Raw genomic sequence first — 17744 nt, forward strand, 5'->3', positions numbered from 1 at the left:
AAGTTTATTTTCGCTTTTGTTTCCTTTGCCTTTGGAGACATATCTTGAAAGAAGTTGCTGTAAAAAGAAGTCTTTTTAAAGCATTGTTCTTTGAGGAATAGAAAGATGATAATTTTTAAGGAGCTTACATTCCAGTAGGTAAGTCAGAAACACATTATATTAATTAGGGTTCTCTACAGAACCCTATGAACAGAACTAATAGGATGTATATGTCTGTGTATATGTACATGTGTATATACATGTGTGTATATATATATTTGTGTTTATGTGCTTATGTGTATATGTATATGTATTTGTGTTTCTGGTCTATTTCTTTTGATGTATACATCTATTTATCTATTTATTGATAGAGGGTGCTTTATGAAATTGGCTCACATAATTATGGGGACTGGCAGTTTTGAAATCTGCAGGGCTGGAGGTCAGCAGGCTGGAGAGTTGTGAGCACCTGATGCTGTACTCTTGAGTTGGCAGAACTCAGTCTTTCTTTTAAGGCCTCAACTGGTGGACAAAGCCCACTGACATTATGGCAGGTAATAATCTGCTTAACTTAAAGTCTACTGACTCAGAAGTTAATATCAACTAAAAAATACCATCACAGTAACATCTAGACTTGTGTGGGATTTAAAATTGGGTACCAGGACTTAGCCAAGCTGACATGTAAAAGTAACCACCACACATATAAATAGCTAAGAGAAATGTGTGTGTGTACAAGAAATTGTATTTGAGTTGAGTTTTGAAGAGAGAGTTGAGAGAAGATATTTGAAATGAAAGAAACAGCATGAAAAAAAGGAGGGAAATGAGGAAAAGCAGTGTGACTGCAGAAAATTATCATTTCTTTAGATTGGCATGAATGACAAGGAAGAGAGTGATGGGAATTAAAAGTGAAAGAGGAATTCTTGTATTCTATGAAGACTGATATAAGTAGTTTGACTTCATTCTGCAGGCAGAGGGAGTCCACCTGAGTTATTTGTTCAAAGGATTGATTTTCTTTACACTATCATTGAGTTTAATTTGACAGCCATCTCAAATCAGGGCCAGCATGGAGTTATTTGGTTTCTGTGGGGCAATTGTTCTTCCTTCTTGTATAATAATGCAGAATTATTCCCTCCAAAGATGGCTGTGAACAAGACTAAAACCATAATTTAGAGTTTCAAGATCATTCACGATCATTATTGTTAGAAAATGCTTGCAATTATTTTATAAAAAGATACTACCTGTTATAAGAAGAGGTCATAAATGAAAAAGAACCTATAGGTGGATGTAATTCTTCAAAAATGACTAGATTTGGAAATAAATTCTATTATCCTGCCTGAGTTCTTTCTTTAAACCCTTGGTGAACTTATTGATAAAAATTTTTGTAACACAGGCTAAATGCATGGCTGAAACGAGCAGATAGATCATTCTCCATTATTTACTCTTTTATACCAATGATCCTTTATTTAAAAAAAAATTTCTCAGGTGTTCATTAACCAAAATGCGTTGATTCTAACCTGACTTTGGTTAACTCTAACCTGCTCAACTAACGTGTTTCTTGTATTGCTTATGCAGTAGGTGGGGCTTTCATCTTTTTGTGTTTATAATTTATTTTGTGTATTTTCAGGGCGCTGAGTTGTGGTACATTCTCTATTATGCTGAATCATGGATTGACTTAAAGAAACAGAAGTTTGATTATGTTTCTCTAGGGCAAAATACTCACAGGATTCAGAAAAGATTTGTATTTGTGTTATTGGGGAGTTAATGGTAAAGGCTTTGCCCTTCCCAGCCCCTCACAGTTCTTTCTTTATGGGACCATCTTAGAAAGATGTTCCATGTAGCTAACTTGCTGTTCTTTAAGAGATGTTTCTTTTTTGTTTTGTTATAGAGTAATGAGTAGCCTATACTAAACTAGTTTCTAAGAATCTATGGTAACCCAGTAGTCTGCCTGGAAGCATGGTGTTACAAGTGTGAACTCTGGAGTCAGACTTGCCTGGGTTAGAACCTGGCTTTGTTACCAGTTGTGTGCCCTTGGGAAAGCTACTTTACCATTCTATCTCACTAACTGCATCTTCAGAATGAGGGTAGTAATAACCTATGTAATGAGGTTGTTGTGAAGACTGGGTGGCTTCATGACATGCAAAGTATTTTTTTTTTAAGATTTTATTCATTTATTTTAGAGGGGTCAGCAAAAGGAGAGGGAGAGAGAGAATCTCAAGTAGACTCCCCACTGAACATGGATCCTGACATGAAGCTGGGCTCCATTTCACGACCCTGAGACCATGAACTGAGCTGAAATCAAGAGTCTGAGGTTTGACCAACTGAACCACCCAGGTGCCCCATGACGTGCAAAGAATTACAATAGTGCCTGACATATAGTACACACTCCATAAGGGTCAGCTGTCCTCATTTTAGATGAAAACTGGTGAGAACACATCAGAGTTGTTCTGAAGAATCTAGTTACATTAGCAAATGTTGAATGGCTGTCTTTGGCATATGTGGAATTTCAATGCTCTGGAAAAACTACTATATCTAGACAAAGTTATTGGTGGGCAAAGCTATAATTTCCTCTTTCTTAAGCCCTCTCTTCCTTTTAGATATCTAGTTATTGTCCAAGCCAGGAGAGATTCATGAAAGAAACAGTGTATAGTCAGTTTTAAAATGATGGTGGGGACAGGGTGTCACAGCTGTGAAGATAGAGCCTGTTCACTGACTTACAGAATGTAGGAAGAGGTGTGAAGAGTCAAAATTTTTGCCAGGCTATGATGGAGCTTCTGTTTTTTGTTTTTGTATATGTAAATATCCCTAACAGCATATTGATCCTTAAAAGGTGATTTAATGATATATGATCATTGATAAGTAAAATCAGTCTTGCAAACAGCTTCTGACTTGTATGACTAATATCAGGGATATTATACAGCATGGACTGTAAAAATTCTGTACGTCTACGAATATAATCAGAACACTTGCATGACTATTTGCTTTACTTTCATACTGATACACTAGAAAATCACATATGCTTTGATAGCCAGCATAGGCAGCAGTTATGTTTTGTGGGAAAAATTCAAGTTTTAAAAGTTACTAATAAAAATTTAATTCTGAGTCAGCATAACTACTTCTATGTCTCATAGAAAAGCAAAGAGAAGAAAACAAATTTGTAGCTCTTATCCCTTAGAGCCAGAACAGATACAGAAAAACAAAAAATATTCTATTTAATTGGTTTCTTTTTATATACCCTTTTGGTATTTCACAAATCCCATTTTATTTTTATTGACATCTTAGCTCCTCTGTTCATGTGCCCCACAGCTAGTGATTTTTTTTAAACATTCTCAATAACTCTGACTCTATTTCTTTTCCTCTTGTCCTTAAATAACTGCTGGATTCTATTCTCTTTCTACTTCTATCCCCCACAGCTGATTCTTTACTTTAATTTTCTATTCCATTCAAAACTCCTTTGTCTGGATGACTCCAATTTTGTCACAAGTAATCTTGGTGATTCCTCGAATCACATTTTCATAAACTTTTCAGCATGTAGTACTCCGTATGGTAAAAAAAAAATATATTAAAATGTAAGGCCAGTTTTGACAGGAAGGATAAACATAAAGATTCTTACCTGATGGGGCGCCTGGGTGGCTCAGTGGGTTAAGCTGCTGCCTTTGGCTCGGGTCATGATCTCAGGGTCCTGGGATCTAGCCCCGCATCTGGCTCTCTGCTCAGCAGGGAGCCTGCTTCCTCCTCTCTCTCTCTCTGCCTACTTGTGATCTCTCTCTGTCAAATAAATAAATAAAATCTTAAAAAAAAAAGATTCTTCCCTGAGCAGTTATGCAGTGTATAAATTTGACCAATGAGTCATGATGAGAATTCCAGAAGTTAACAGTAGGTAATAAAACCTCATGAGAAAGCACCTTCTTATTTTACAGGTTTGATAATAATGTGAGTCAAACCACCTCCCTCAAGAGGAGAGCAAAATCTCATGATTGAGTCTTTTCAGTGCAGTCCATGTACATGTGTATCATCATTTTTCGGCAGATAATTTGAGTGCCTACTTTCGGTGTAGCACACCAGTATTATGAGCGGGTTCTTTTGTTTTTGAATTTACGAAACCTGTTTTCACAACTCCGAGAATACCTTTTAGTTTCTCTTTGTATTAGTATAAAATGGTAAGATCTTCAAAGCAAAGCAAAATAGGAGAAGCCACTGCTATTCAAAAAACATTTATAAAACACCTACCCTACATCCAGCTCATGAGCAGTTGTGTTGGGAGAGAGGATACGTAGTGTAAGTCGGTTCCATACTCCAGTCTGCATCCTAGAGAAGGGGTGGTGGGGAGAGGAGATACACTTACATTTACTGAGCACTGGGCAAGATCCCTCACAAAAGTTCTTATTTAATCTCAATGCCAATATTGCAATGTGACCATTACCTTTATTAGTAGGGAGTATTAGTATGCCCTTTATTTTACGGAGAGAAAACTGTCAGAGCAGTGATGCAGCACCCCACGGTCACAAGGCCAATATGAACAGCAGCAGGGATTTGCACTCAGCTCTGCCCTCCTTACAGTCTGAGCTCTGTCTGTGTACTATGGTGGCCAGTAATATGCAGAAAGGAGAAACTACCATGCAAGTAAATGGTTACCAGAACTCGCAGTAGTGTGCCTCCAAGGAGGAGGAACTGAAACTGATCATCCATCAGGTGAAACTGGTAATCTGTCAAATTGGAGATCAAAGTTTCTCTTCCTGTCCTTGAAACGATAGAACAGACCCAAAAGCTTGAGGAAAAAATGTCTGTATTTGGTTAAAGCAGAACTTTTCAGACTGTGCTTGATTTCTATTCTTTCCATAGCCTGACTCTTCCTATGTGCTCCACCCATTATCAACAGCTCCTAAGGTGCATGGAAGGACAAGTGGTTTTATGGAAATTCCTGCTGCAGTGCAGTTACTTCAGTATTTAGAGTTTTATGGAAAGATTCTTTCCCGTGGTCCTTTTCATAGGGTTGACTTATGGGAGAATGCCAATTATGAGATAGAAGCTAAGATAGAAAACATGTCTAATGGCTCAGTATAGAGTTAGTCATAGGATAATAGTGGTAATCTAAAACAAGCTTGGAGATATACATCTAATACATAAATGTTTGTCTACTCCAAATCTACTTGTCTTTCACTTCCTGTTTCTGTTACTAATCTGAGAAGACTATTTGTGTGTGTGTGTGTGTGTGTGTGTGTGTGTGTGTGTGTGATTCTTCATTATCTAAGAAAAAGTTATTTTCTCTGAGAGTATGTTAAGTTTGATAAAGTTAGAAGATGTACCAGATGCATGGAGAAAAAAACAAAACAAAGCAAATCAAACACTAGGGCTAGTTTCCAGTAGGTTGGAGCTGGTAGAAGCTGTGCTTGGTTTCCTACATTAAGTTTTGACTTTTTGTATACTTGAGTAACTGGTAATTCCTAGGCTGCACAATCTGATAGTCATTAACTTGGGCAAATTGAAGACTTTTGTGCTAACACAGTCATTGGCAAACTACCAACTGCCCGTTTTTTTAGGCAGGATTTTATGGGAACACAGCTACCCCCGTTTGTTGACATACTGTCTGTGGCTGCTCTCATGCTCCAATGGCAGTTGATTAGTAGTGACCATATATTTGGAAAAGTAAAAAAAAAAATTGCTCCCTGAACCTCCAAGAAGATGGTTGCTGACTCTTGTTGGGAGCAGCATCCAGCCTTCATTTATATTTATCTGGACACAATACTAAAATAAGTCTTATTGCAATAGAACTTTCCAGAACCGATGTTGCAATAATGATACTTTGCTTTCATCATGTTTTAAAATAATTCAAAGTCCTTTGGATATAGAAGAGTAGGAATGGCATATTTATACTTCCCAGATTTTGCCTTGTCCCCAGTTTATATCCATAGACTTTCAAAAACATGCATTCTCTCCTACAGAAACTCAACTTCACATTGAATCTGAAATCTTCAAAGAGGATGCATGCAATACACAAAAAATGTGATATCTGACAACAAAGGATGGGATCACAATTTAGTCTGTGGTTTTTAAATTAACGTTGTGTGAAGTCTTCATGTCCCTTCCCTTATCTCAAAGTACAGCCTCAAGATGTGCATCATTCACTGTAATTCATCCTGCTATATTTCAATTTTTCCAATTTCCTGAATTTAACACTCTCATCACCATTATTTGCAAACTGTGACACATGAAAACCCTGTTGAAAATGGTTGAGAATTTCAATAAGCTCAAGTTTTGACCTTCTGGCATTTGAGGAACAGATAATTCCCACGGTGATGTAAAAGAGGATGAACACCACTGACGCTTTTAGATTTCTCAATAGTTGAAGCCTGCAGAAAACCAGTATATTTGTTGTATATAAACAGAGGAAAGTTTGGGGTGATTTTCTGAGAGAAATCACTTCTAAATTGTCTGTTTCTTTAAGTTTTATTGAAACGACTTCACAAAACAATTGCTAAAAAAAACCCCACTTTTTTACAAATCTGGAGAAATTTCTTGTCTAGTAATATCAGTATTACTGTAAGAAGAACAACAGAGAGAGGCTCTAAAATCTGTTCCAAGATGAAAACTCATACCCGCAGAAAATAAACCACAAACAATCTGGAGAATTTGATGAGGGCAACCACCCAGTTTTAATTACAGCACTAAAATTATGCAGGTATAATAATTACATTATCTTGACGTATATTTTCACAAGGAATCCATAAAATAAATTCAAAGGCAAGCAGATTGCTATCACTAAGTGTATCATTCCTCCTTAGAAATAATACAATTGCTCCATATTGTTTTGTAAAAAAGTAGATTAATGGCACCATCCTAAGCCACAATACAACATTTAAATATTTTCTATTTCTTATTTAAAATGCTTTTCCTTATGGTTCTTCGCCAAAGGGTTAGAGAAAAGTGAACCCATCAAGATACTGGATTAGTTTGGTGAATTTCAGTATCTGTAGTCTCCTCTAGATGGCAGTCAAGTCATAGGGTTTAAAACACCACTCTTGTCGAAAGCCACCTTAAGAAGGCTCCAGTCCTTCCACAACAAGGATTTTTGTTTGTCCAAGGGCTCGGATAATGGTGTTGGGAGCGTTAACTCAGGGAACAGAAAGACCTGAGATACAGTAAGGTTGAATATAGAGAATCATGCCCATTTTAAGACTGTACATTGAGACAAGAAGGAAAGGGGCGTGATGAATCTATAGAGAATCAAGAGAAATAAAATCCATGGATTAAAATTTGGTCACATTCTATGTTGCCAGGTATCACTTTTTTTTTGTATATTGCATCCTCTTTGAAGATTTCAGTTTTAAGAACTGGGGTCAGTTGAGAAACTGAGACCTTTCTCTTCTGTGAAAGAGAATATATATTTAGAAGTCTATAGATGTAAGTTTGGGGCAAGAGAAAATCCAGAAAGTATGACTATTCTGTTCATAATCTTCTGTAGCCAAAGGATTCTGACTTCTTTTAAAGTATGATTAAAGCAAAGTATCATTAATGCAACACTGGTTTGGAAAGCTCTAATACGACACAACTTATTTTATTATTGAGTCCAGGTAAACTTGGATGAGGTTTGTACTGGTGCTCCTCAATAGCAAAGTAAATCAGTATTAGGACAAGAATCTTTAACGTGGGTGCCTGGGTGGCTCAGCTGGTTAAGCAACGGCCTTTGGCTCAGGTCCTAATCCTGGAATCCCAGAACCGTCCTGCATCAGGCTCCCTGCTCAGCAGGGAGTCTGCTTCTCCCTCTGACCCTCCCCCTTCTCATGCTCTCTCTCTCTCATTCTCTTGCTCTCAAATAGAAAAAATAAAAATAAAAAAGATGAATCTTTAACTTGCCCATTTTATTTTAAAGATTTTGTTTAGTTGTTTATTTATTTTAGAGAGAGGGAGAGAGTGTGAGTGAGGAGATGGGAAGAGGGAGAGAGAATCTCAAGCAGACTCCTGGCCAAGTATGGTGCCTGATGCAGGGCTGGATCTCATGACCCTGAGTCCGTGCCCTGAGCCGAAACCAAGAGCCTGTCGCTTAACTGACTGAACCACCCAGGTTACCCTAATTTGCCCATTTTAAATGGCTGATTGTGAATCCTGAGGAAGTAGATCATGTAGCATATGTTCAACATGCAACAACATTTTTTGACAGCTTACTACCTACTGAGCACTGTGCTTAAGGCCAAGGATTTAGTTAGGTGTTGGTCCCTATAGAATGTATTCTATAGTGAGACAGATAAAGCCAGAGTCAAATGGGAGCACCTACTTTTTGTTTCATGCTTCCAGTATAGGATGGAGAAGAACTGAGATGTCATAGATTTTCCCACCAAGATCTTTGTCCAGGACTGAGATTTAATAAAACAATAATGAAAATATCAACAAACCATATTAATTTATTGCATATCCAAATGAGTGGTATGTTGTAAATTTATCTATACCCATTACATGAAGCCAGCAAGGTGGGTATTAACATCTTTACTTATGGGTAAAGACTAATGAAATTTGAAAGCAGGGGGCACGGATGCTCTGCAAACGTGGTGGACTAAACCGCTGGAAAGGAAGCCCTGCATTGTGCTTGTTTGTTTTCCCCTCCTCTGGCCCAGCTCACAGCGCAGCAGACACGCTTCCATACCACTCTGGACATTCAGTCTAAGAAGTAAAGAGAAGTCAGAGAAGTAAAATGATTTCCCTAGGGGCACAACCACGATTCCAGTTGGAATTTCGATACCTCTGAGGCTTCTGCTCTTCCCACCACACCCTGCTGCCTCTTCTTTACAGCTGCCCTGTTATGTGCGTTCAGATGGACTCATTTAAACACAGGGAAGGTGTTATGGCTTTTCCCAGGTTGATTTGTATTTGAGGAGACTCTGGGAAGCTCAGGGCTTAATGGAAAAGTCTTTCTGTCTGTTGACACAAGATCACCAGATAGGAAGGGAGATGTTTTGGCATCAAGAATATTTTCCTCATCTTTTAAATCAAGTTCCAGAGTAATTCCTACTGCCCTGGTCCTGATGTGACTTAAAATGTAGCACAAAGGAAAAAGAAAAAAAAAATACAACTTTTGCACTTGTAGCCTTGTGAACTTTGGTGTCAGAGAGTGAGTGTGAAGTTATGGGGACAATAATTGGGGATGTGGAGTAGTATTTCTGCAATTTCTGTGCTCATAAAGTTAAAATCGTTCTACTCAGAAGCAGCCCCTTGGTAAGTCTCTGGACCAGTGAGGTGGTAGGAACAGACAATTTTCTGGTAGTGTGTGTATCCATGTGGTTGGGATGTGGTAACAAAGTATCACAAACTGGGTGGCTTAAAACAACAGAAATTTATTGTGTCACCGTTCTGGAGACTAGAAGTCTGAAATCCAAGTGTTGGCAGGAGCACCTCTCTCTGAAACATAGAAAAGGTCTTTTGTTAGCTTTATCAGCTTCTGGAAAGATGTCCTGGTGTTTGCCAGCAATTTTTGGCATTCCTTGACTTGCAGCTGAGTACTTAAGTCTCTGCCTCCATCTTCCCAGGCATTCCCCTTCATGTCCCTGTGTCTTAACACGACTGCCTTCCTCCCTCTCTCCCTCCCTTCCTTTTTTTCTTACTTTTATTTTTATTTTATTATTTTTTTTAATTTTAAAGATTGTATTTGTTCATTTGACAGAAAGAGACACAGCAAGAAAGGGAACACAGCAGGGGGAGTGGAAGAGGGAGAAGCAGGCTTCCCGCTGAGCAGAGAGACCGATGCAAGGCTCCATCCTAGGACCCTGGGATCATGACTTGAGCTGAAGGCAGACGCTTAAAGACTGAGCCACCCAGGCGCCCCTCTTACTTTTATTTTTTTTAAATATTTTTATTATTTTTAAGTAATCTAGACATCCAATATGGGGCTTGAACTTAGAACCCTTAGATCAAGAGTTACATGCTCTACTGACTGAGCCAACCTAGCCCTCACATGGTGTCTTCTTTTAAGGACACCAGTTGTACTGGTTAGGAGCCCACCTTATTCTAGTATGACCTTAACTAATTACATCTGCCATCACTCTATTTCCAAATAAGGTCATATTCTGAGGTACCAGTGGGTTGAAACTTCAACATGTCTTTTTTGGGGAAAGACAGTTTAACCCCTAACTAAACGTTAAGCCCAAAGCAGATTCTAGTACTAACTCTGTCACTAAGTACATAACAGCATTTACCTCTCCCTGGACTTTAGTTTCTCATCTATAAAATGTAGGCATTAGAAAATTTGACATCTAGGGGGAACCTGGGCATCTCAGCTGGTTAAGTGTCTGCCTCTTGATTTCAGCCAAGGTCATGATCTCAGGGTTGTGAGATTGAGACCTGCTTCTGGCTCTGTGTGTGCTCAGCATGGAGCCTGCTTGAAATTCTCTCTCTCCCTCTGCCTCTGTTGCTTCCTTCATGCTCTTTCTCTCTCTTTCAAAATAAACAAATAAATATTTATAAAAAAAGAGAGAGAGAGAAAAGAAAATTTGACCTACAAGGTCCTATTGTATTTAGTTTTTAATGGGAGCATGGCCTCTGGTCATGAGCCTCTGACCCATGGACATTTCTATTAGGACAGGTTATGGCTCACCAGGCTTGACGTGATAGAATTCCCTTCTACCCTGGACCCTGATGTCCTTCTTCAGTCAGTTGTTAGGCCTTGGGAATCCTCAGGATCTGAGATTGTATTAATTTTACTTGGATGCGGAGCTTTCTGGTTCTGTAGAGTGCCATGAATCACCAGAAAGGTATATAAGTCAGGTATATAAATAAGATACCATAGAACAAAAGGAAAAACAAGGAAAGTGACCAAAGCTCCAATAGGTTAATGGTGATGGACTCCAACTGAACTCCTGGCTGAGTGGATCAAGCCAAATTATTGGGTGGGTACTAAATGCACACTTTGTCATGTGACTGTGTTTCTCCAGGGTCTTCTTTCTTTACATGGACACTGTTGCAATTAGGATCAATCTTCTATGTAGAATGTTCAGAGCTAATTAAGTGCATATAGGATATTTCCAGTGGCTTTAATTCAATGTAGATTATTTCCTTCAGAGGCGGTATCTTTTTTTTCCTCAACATCTGATATTCCCTGCCTGGATGAATGCAACCCACCTGCTCACAGTTGCTTCTGTTGTCATGGTCACTCCTCCTACCAATGAGAGGTCACTCAGAGGGGATGTCAGGAGCTCTCTCTCCACTCTCTAGGTAACTGCCGTGTTATGCATGTGAGCTCAAGAGTAATAATGTGAGGTGTTACAGAATCATCAACACTGTCATGCAAAGGAAGGACCCAGTCTATGACCAGATTTCTCGCACCCAGAGCTGCTTTATTTCCTTGGGTCTCATGCTGGGGATTGAACCTATTCCTGTACCCTGGCCAGTGGACTATTAGTAAAATACCCAGGTACAAATGAATGGTCAATAGTTAGTTGCTTTTCCACATGCTGGCAATAGCCAGTTAGAAGGCTTCCTGTAGAAAGAATGTTACAGACACAGATATAAGATGGGAGAATGGGGACACACATGCCACATATTTGCCAGCTTGCTAATTTAGATCTAAAGCAGTGACAGTCTCACTGGATTCTGTGCTGGTCATACCATATTTAGCTGCTGTGTCTTCTAGTAGTCATTGATAAAACAGAGATGGGAAATCAGAATGTTTGAACAGTTGGAAAATTATTGCCTCTCAGAAATGATTATGGGAGTCTATTTAAACTGAAGAAGGCTAGATTGAGGGGAAGCAAGAAAACAGTGCTCAGAATTTTGGGAGAAGGCAAAAGCAGATTTGTCCTCTGTAGCTCTAAGAATGGAATATTCTAATTCAGCACTTTAATGCCATTACATTTTTTCTGCTGCTACTTTTCATAAGCCCATTCTAATTTTGCATGAATTAAACTACCTTACTATGAAAAATTTTAATAATGACCAATCTTTTGAGCCCATATTTTTATTTATTTTTTTATTTATTAAAAGGATTTTATTTATTTATTTGACAGACAGAGATCACAAGTAGGCAGAGAGGCAGGAAGAGAAAGAGGGGGAGCAGGTTCCCTGCTGAGCAGAGAGCCCGATGCAGGGCTCGATCCCAGGACCCTGAGATCATGACCTGAGCCGAAGGCAGAGGCTTAACCAACTGAACCACCCAGGCACCCCTTGAGCCCATATTTTTATTGTCTTCCATTTTCCTTTATTTTGGCACATTTATTTTCAAACCTAGCTTAAGCTTCTCTTTTATTTTTGTATTCATGAATTTAAATTATTAGAAAGTTCCTCATTATTATGCAATTAATAAATGAGTAGAATTTTAGTGTATTAGTGAGCAGTGTGCTTTTATTTCCACAAATAATTATGTGTTTAAAATATATACATATACAAATAAACTGTAAGGAACATTCCAAAAAAGCAACTATCTATTATCTTTTTTTAAAAAAAATTTTACTGAGATACAGTTCATAGATCATAAAATGTATCCACTTAAATCATATAATTCAAAGACTTTTAATATTTTCACAGTAGAGCATATTACTATTCACAGTATATGTCATACTATATTCACATTAGTTGACTATCATCACAATCTAATTTTTTAGAGCATTTTATTAATTCTGGAAGAAATCCTCTGGTAATTAGCAGTCACTCCCAATTTCTCCCAATGCCCCCAGCCCTTGACAACTGCTAATCTACATTCTGTCTCTATAGATTGTCATATTCTGAACATTGCATGTAAATGGGACATACAATATGTAGACTTTTGTGACTGTCTTCCTTCATTTAATAGAATGATACAAAGGTGTATCATGTTGTAGCACTGCATCAGTTATTTCTTTCCTTCCTACTGCTGAATAGTATTTCATTGTATGGATGTATCATATTTTATTTATCCATCATGAGTTAATGGGAATTTCGATTGTTTTCACTCTTTAGTTGTTATGAACAATGCAGTTGTGAACATTTGAGTATAATTTTTTTAAAGATTCTATTTATTTATTTGACAGAGATCACAAGTAGGCAGAGAGGCAGGCAGAGAGAGAGGAGGAATCCGACTCTATGCTGAGCAGAGAGCCCAATGCAGGGCTCCATCCCAGGATCCTGGGATCATGACTTGAGCTGAAGGCAGAGGCTTTAACCCACTGAGACACCTAGGCACCCCAATTGGGGAGTTTTTAGATTACTGATTCCATTTCATTACTGATAATTTGTCCCTTCAAATTTTCAATTTCTCCCTGATTCAATTTTGTTTCTAGAAACTTATCCATTTCTTCTAGGTTGTCCAATTTGTTGGCATACATTATTTTTCATATTATTCTCTTATTACCCTTTGTATTTCTGTGGTATTGGTTGTTATTTCTTTTCCTTCAATTCTGATTTTGTTTATTTGAGTCCTCTCTTCTTTTTGATGAGTCTGGGTAAGGTTTTTTATCCATGTTATTGATGTTTTCAAAGAACCAGCTCCTGGTTTCATTGATCACTTATTTTTTTCAAATTTCTATTTTGTCAATTTCTGTTCTGATGTTTATTATTTCTTTCCTTCTGGCTTTGGGTTTTCTTTGCTTCTTTTTCTAGATCCCTGAGGTGTAAGGTTAGGTTGTTTATATAGTTTTAAACTTTGATGAAGTCCAGTTTGCCAATTTTTTTTTTTCTCTTGTCACTTGTGTTTTGCTTAAGAAACCAAGAAAACATTGTGTAAGTTAAGGTCACAAAGACTTACTCCTGTTATTTCTTTTCAGAGCTTTATAGATTTGCCTCTTATTATTTTTTTAAAGATTTTATTTATTTATTTGATAGACAGAGATCACAAGTAAGCAGAGAGGCAGGCAGAGAGAGAGAGGAGGAAGCAGGCTCTCACTGAGCAGAGAGCCCGATGCGGGGCTCAATCTGAGGACCCTGAGATCATGACCTGCGCTGAAGGCAGAGGCTTAACCCTCTGAGCCACCCAGGCACCCCCAATTTGCCTCTTATTTTTATACCTGTGATCAATTTTGAGTTAATTTTTGTGTATGAAGAGAGGTAGAAACTCACTTACATGTGGCTATTCGGTTGTCCTGGAATAGACAATCTTTTGTGGAAAAGATTATTCTTTCCTCATTGAATCATCTTGTTACCCTTGTCAAAAATCATTTGGCACATTGTTTTTTATTTTTGTATATTACTTTAAATTTTTCAATGTTTAAACTGTTTCAATAATTATGCATATACTATTTTGCATTTAGTTTTTTTAATTTAATAAAACATCAACATTTTCCAGATTTCTACAGAGAATTTAAATGTGTATTCCATTATGTTGTGCTATTATATTTTACCAAACTACTTTAATTTATTTGGACACTTCAGTTGCCATATTATACTGAAAAGAAAATAAATAGAATTTTGGTTGATTGAATTTGGAAGAAAGATTTTGAAGATCAGCACCTTTTGACTCAAATATACAAGGAATAATATTTTCTTTAATCAATATAATATTTTCTTTCATTGCTATATTTTCAAATTAAGGTAACAGTGTGAAAGTATCAAATCAGATAAGGAATGATATATGAAAAGCCTCAGATTCTAAGCATTTTGACAAAGATAGTCATTACCCGTTGAGGATGTTTCTTGCAGGTTTCTTTTATTTTTTTTCCAAGTTTTTATTTAAATTCCAGTTCCAGTTTCTTTTTCTTTCTTTTTTTTTTAAAGATTTTATTTATTTATTTGACAGAGAGAAATTACAAGTACACTGAGAGGCAGGCAGAGAGAGAGAGAGAAGGAAGCAGGCTCCCTGCTGAGCAGAGAGCCCGATGCGGGACTCGATCCCAGGACCCCGAGATCATGACCCGAGCCGAAGGCAGCAGCTTAACCCACTGAGCCACCCAGGCGCCCCAGTTCCAGTTTCTTTATGAAGAAGAGTAATACAAAGTCGGAAGAAAAAATTAAATAACAACAGGTACTTCCTTTGGGGAATGTTACAGGTTTGGTTAGTAGTTCTGTGGAAAATGGAAAGGGCAAATAAGAAATTCCAAACTGCTAATATAGATGTCATGTTTCAGGTGATGAAAATAAATTGCCATCCTTGATACAAATAAGAGAAACACCAAATGACTGCTAATGAACATAGTTTTTACTTTTATTTCTGTAATTTAAAAAGCAAAGCTTGAAATAGAAAGGTAGAACACAGTTTTTCATATCTGTCCTCCTTGGTACTTTTATCAAGGAGTGAAAAGAAGGTTTTTTGTTTGTTTGTTTTTATCCCCCTAGATTTTCTTTAGAGAGCTGGTAGTAAGGAAAGGTGAGATTGGCAGATGTCTTCCATTATACCTTTGTAGCATTGAAACGATGCACTAAATTGAAAGATTTGAAAATACTGAAACCATGATAAGTCATTTGTAGCCATCTTGGAAGAGTAATTTTGAATTGACATCAACTCTGGGACCCATAATACCACCACTATGTATGATAAAATGTTACCAGATAACCTTTGGGGAGCACCTGGGTGGTTCAGTCAGTTAAGCCTCTGATTCTTGATTTCTGTTCAGGTCATGATCTCAGGGTCGATCTCAGGGTCCTGAGATGGAGCCCTGCTTCAGGCTCTGTGGCCAGCAGCGAGTCTGCTTGAGATCCTCTCCCTCTACCCCCCATTCCACTCTCTCTTTCTCTCAAATACATCTTTAAAAAATGTTATCAGATAATCTTTGATAACTGTAAATATTATTTGTAGGAAAAAATATCCTCTCTGCAGTGAGAAAGTAAAAGAGTTCAGGCAGTTGGGTTAGAAAAGCATAAATAAGTTTGGAATGAAATTGCACTGTATTATTATCTAATTTGATGCCTAAATCATCATAGCCAGGTAAACAAAAAAATTCAGTTATGGGGAGAAAGAATTGTAATATGGTTTTGAAATTCTCTCTCTCTCTCTCTCTCTCTCGCCTATCTCTATTTTATGCTCATAAGAAGTGCAGCTGGGAGTTGTCCTAGATCTTATGTAAGCGACATGCCTGGGGGGAGATGGGAACTCTGCAGAAGCTAGAGATGGACTCCTGGATTTGTAGGGGGTTACAGAGACATGAACAGAGGAAGGTTCATGATCCATATTAAGGGAAGAGCAGAAGTGGAGGAATTTCTGAAGACCCCACAAAGGAAAGAGTAGACTGTAGAAACCTGCCAGGTCCAGAAAGCACAAAGGAAGCTTTCAACAGTACTGGTCAGGTTCTCTGGAAGATCAGGACTTCTGGAAAGGTCAAGCCAGATGATTCATTTCTGAGCCATTTGGCAGCAGTGAGAGCTATAGGATTCAGCTCAGTCACATCTGGTGTGGGATTCACATCTGGTGCCTTGGTGCTGCTTGACCTCTCTCTCTCTACATAGCATGTCATCCTTCAGGACTTACGCTCTTACAGTTGTCTCAGGATAGCAGCTTGGGGCTCCAAAACACCCTTGCAGAAGCTGGTTGTCCTCCTAGGAGCTGCACCTGGAACCAGAGTCAGATCATCCCTGATGTTCCCCATTGATGAAAGCTGCCAGAAGCCAGCTCAGATTCAAGAGGGGGGGGACAATAGAATCCATTTCTCCATGGAAGGAGGATCGAAGGTTTTGTAGCTTTCTTTCATTCTTCATACAGTGGTCTTAATTTTTTTAGTTTCTGGAGCCTTCTGAGAATCTAATAAAGATTATGGGAAAATGTACTCTCACCACGTTGTATATACAGTTTTGATGGAAACACTTACCCTGAAGACTTGAATGTCTAAAATAAATCTGCTTGATGAGTGGAATTATAGAAATAGCATTATAATCATTGGCTTGATGTCAGAGTCATTGGTCTGCTCACTAACATCCCTATCTCCTCGGTCCCCTTCTTTCCTCTTTAAGCACTCTTGATTTCCCTCGCCCCCACCCTTAACCTTCTCTTCCATTCCCCTTGAGGTTTGTCTCTGAAAGACTCTTGGTTGTAGTTGAGCAGTTCTAATTTCACAAGGTTCATTTCTCTCAGGGTAGTAATAAACCTGTGAAGTATGACTGGGTCAATATTTCTCCAAATGAGTTCTTTTGTCCATAATTTATACCCAGCAGCAGACTTTCTGTGACTAGAAAGACAGAAAGGAAATAATCTCCTGGGACAATATTTTAACTGACAACTGATTTCCTTCTCCTACCCAAACTGTCTACCAGGATTTTTTTTTTTTTAATCAGCCACAGTAAATATAAAGGTGGTTTCTCAATTTTGTTCTGTAAACATATGATTGCTGCATCCCCCAGGAATTGAAATTAGGCATCCCAGGTTTGGGAATTTTTTTTTTTTTAAAGAAATAATAAAAGTCTTCTCAGGCTTTGTCTTTTTATGAGGATGCTTTGCAACCTGCTCACATGCCTTGTAATGTAATCTCAAGACACAGCTGTTGTTTCAGAGAGTTCATTCATGTCAGCAGCAATTAAAAAGTCCTTTGTTTTCCAAACATGCTTCCCTGGCTTGCCTTGAAGTGCTTTGCAAACAATGATTCCTGCAGCTTGAGGAAAGGAATCTTTATTGTGTGTGGCAGAAAGGGTGTGCCACGTTCATTTTCAGTCTTGTTCCACGATTTACGGCAGGTACACCTGTGCATCTTCCTGACAAGGAAGTTTTAAATATAGAACACCCTCCGTCATCACTTTGCCACTTTAAGATATGACCTCTTACAGCAATGAGTTAGAGCATACTTAGTAGATGGGATGAAAATCAAACCATGCTCTTGGAATTGCTAAGTTACCCTGTTTTCCTTCTTTCTTTCTTTCTTTCTTTCTTTCTTTCTTTCTTTCTTTCTTTCTTTCTT

The 17744-nt window shown here is 38.1% G+C and overlaps 1 long non-coding RNA gene across 1 annotated transcript in view; it reads left to right on the forward strand.

The window, feature by feature from the left end:
* The window catches only part of LOC131999271 (uncharacterized), a 130671-nt gene that overhangs the window by 83339 nt on the left and 29588 nt on the right, over positions 1-17744 (forward strand). The window lies entirely within an intron of this gene.

The sequence above is a fragment of the Mustela nigripes genome, chromosome 1 (genome assembly GCF_022355385.1).
Source record: "Mustela nigripes isolate SB6536 chromosome 1, MUSNIG.SB6536, whole genome shotgun sequence".
Taxonomy (NCBI): domain Eukaryota; kingdom Metazoa; phylum Chordata; class Mammalia; order Carnivora; family Mustelidae; genus Mustela; species Mustela nigripes.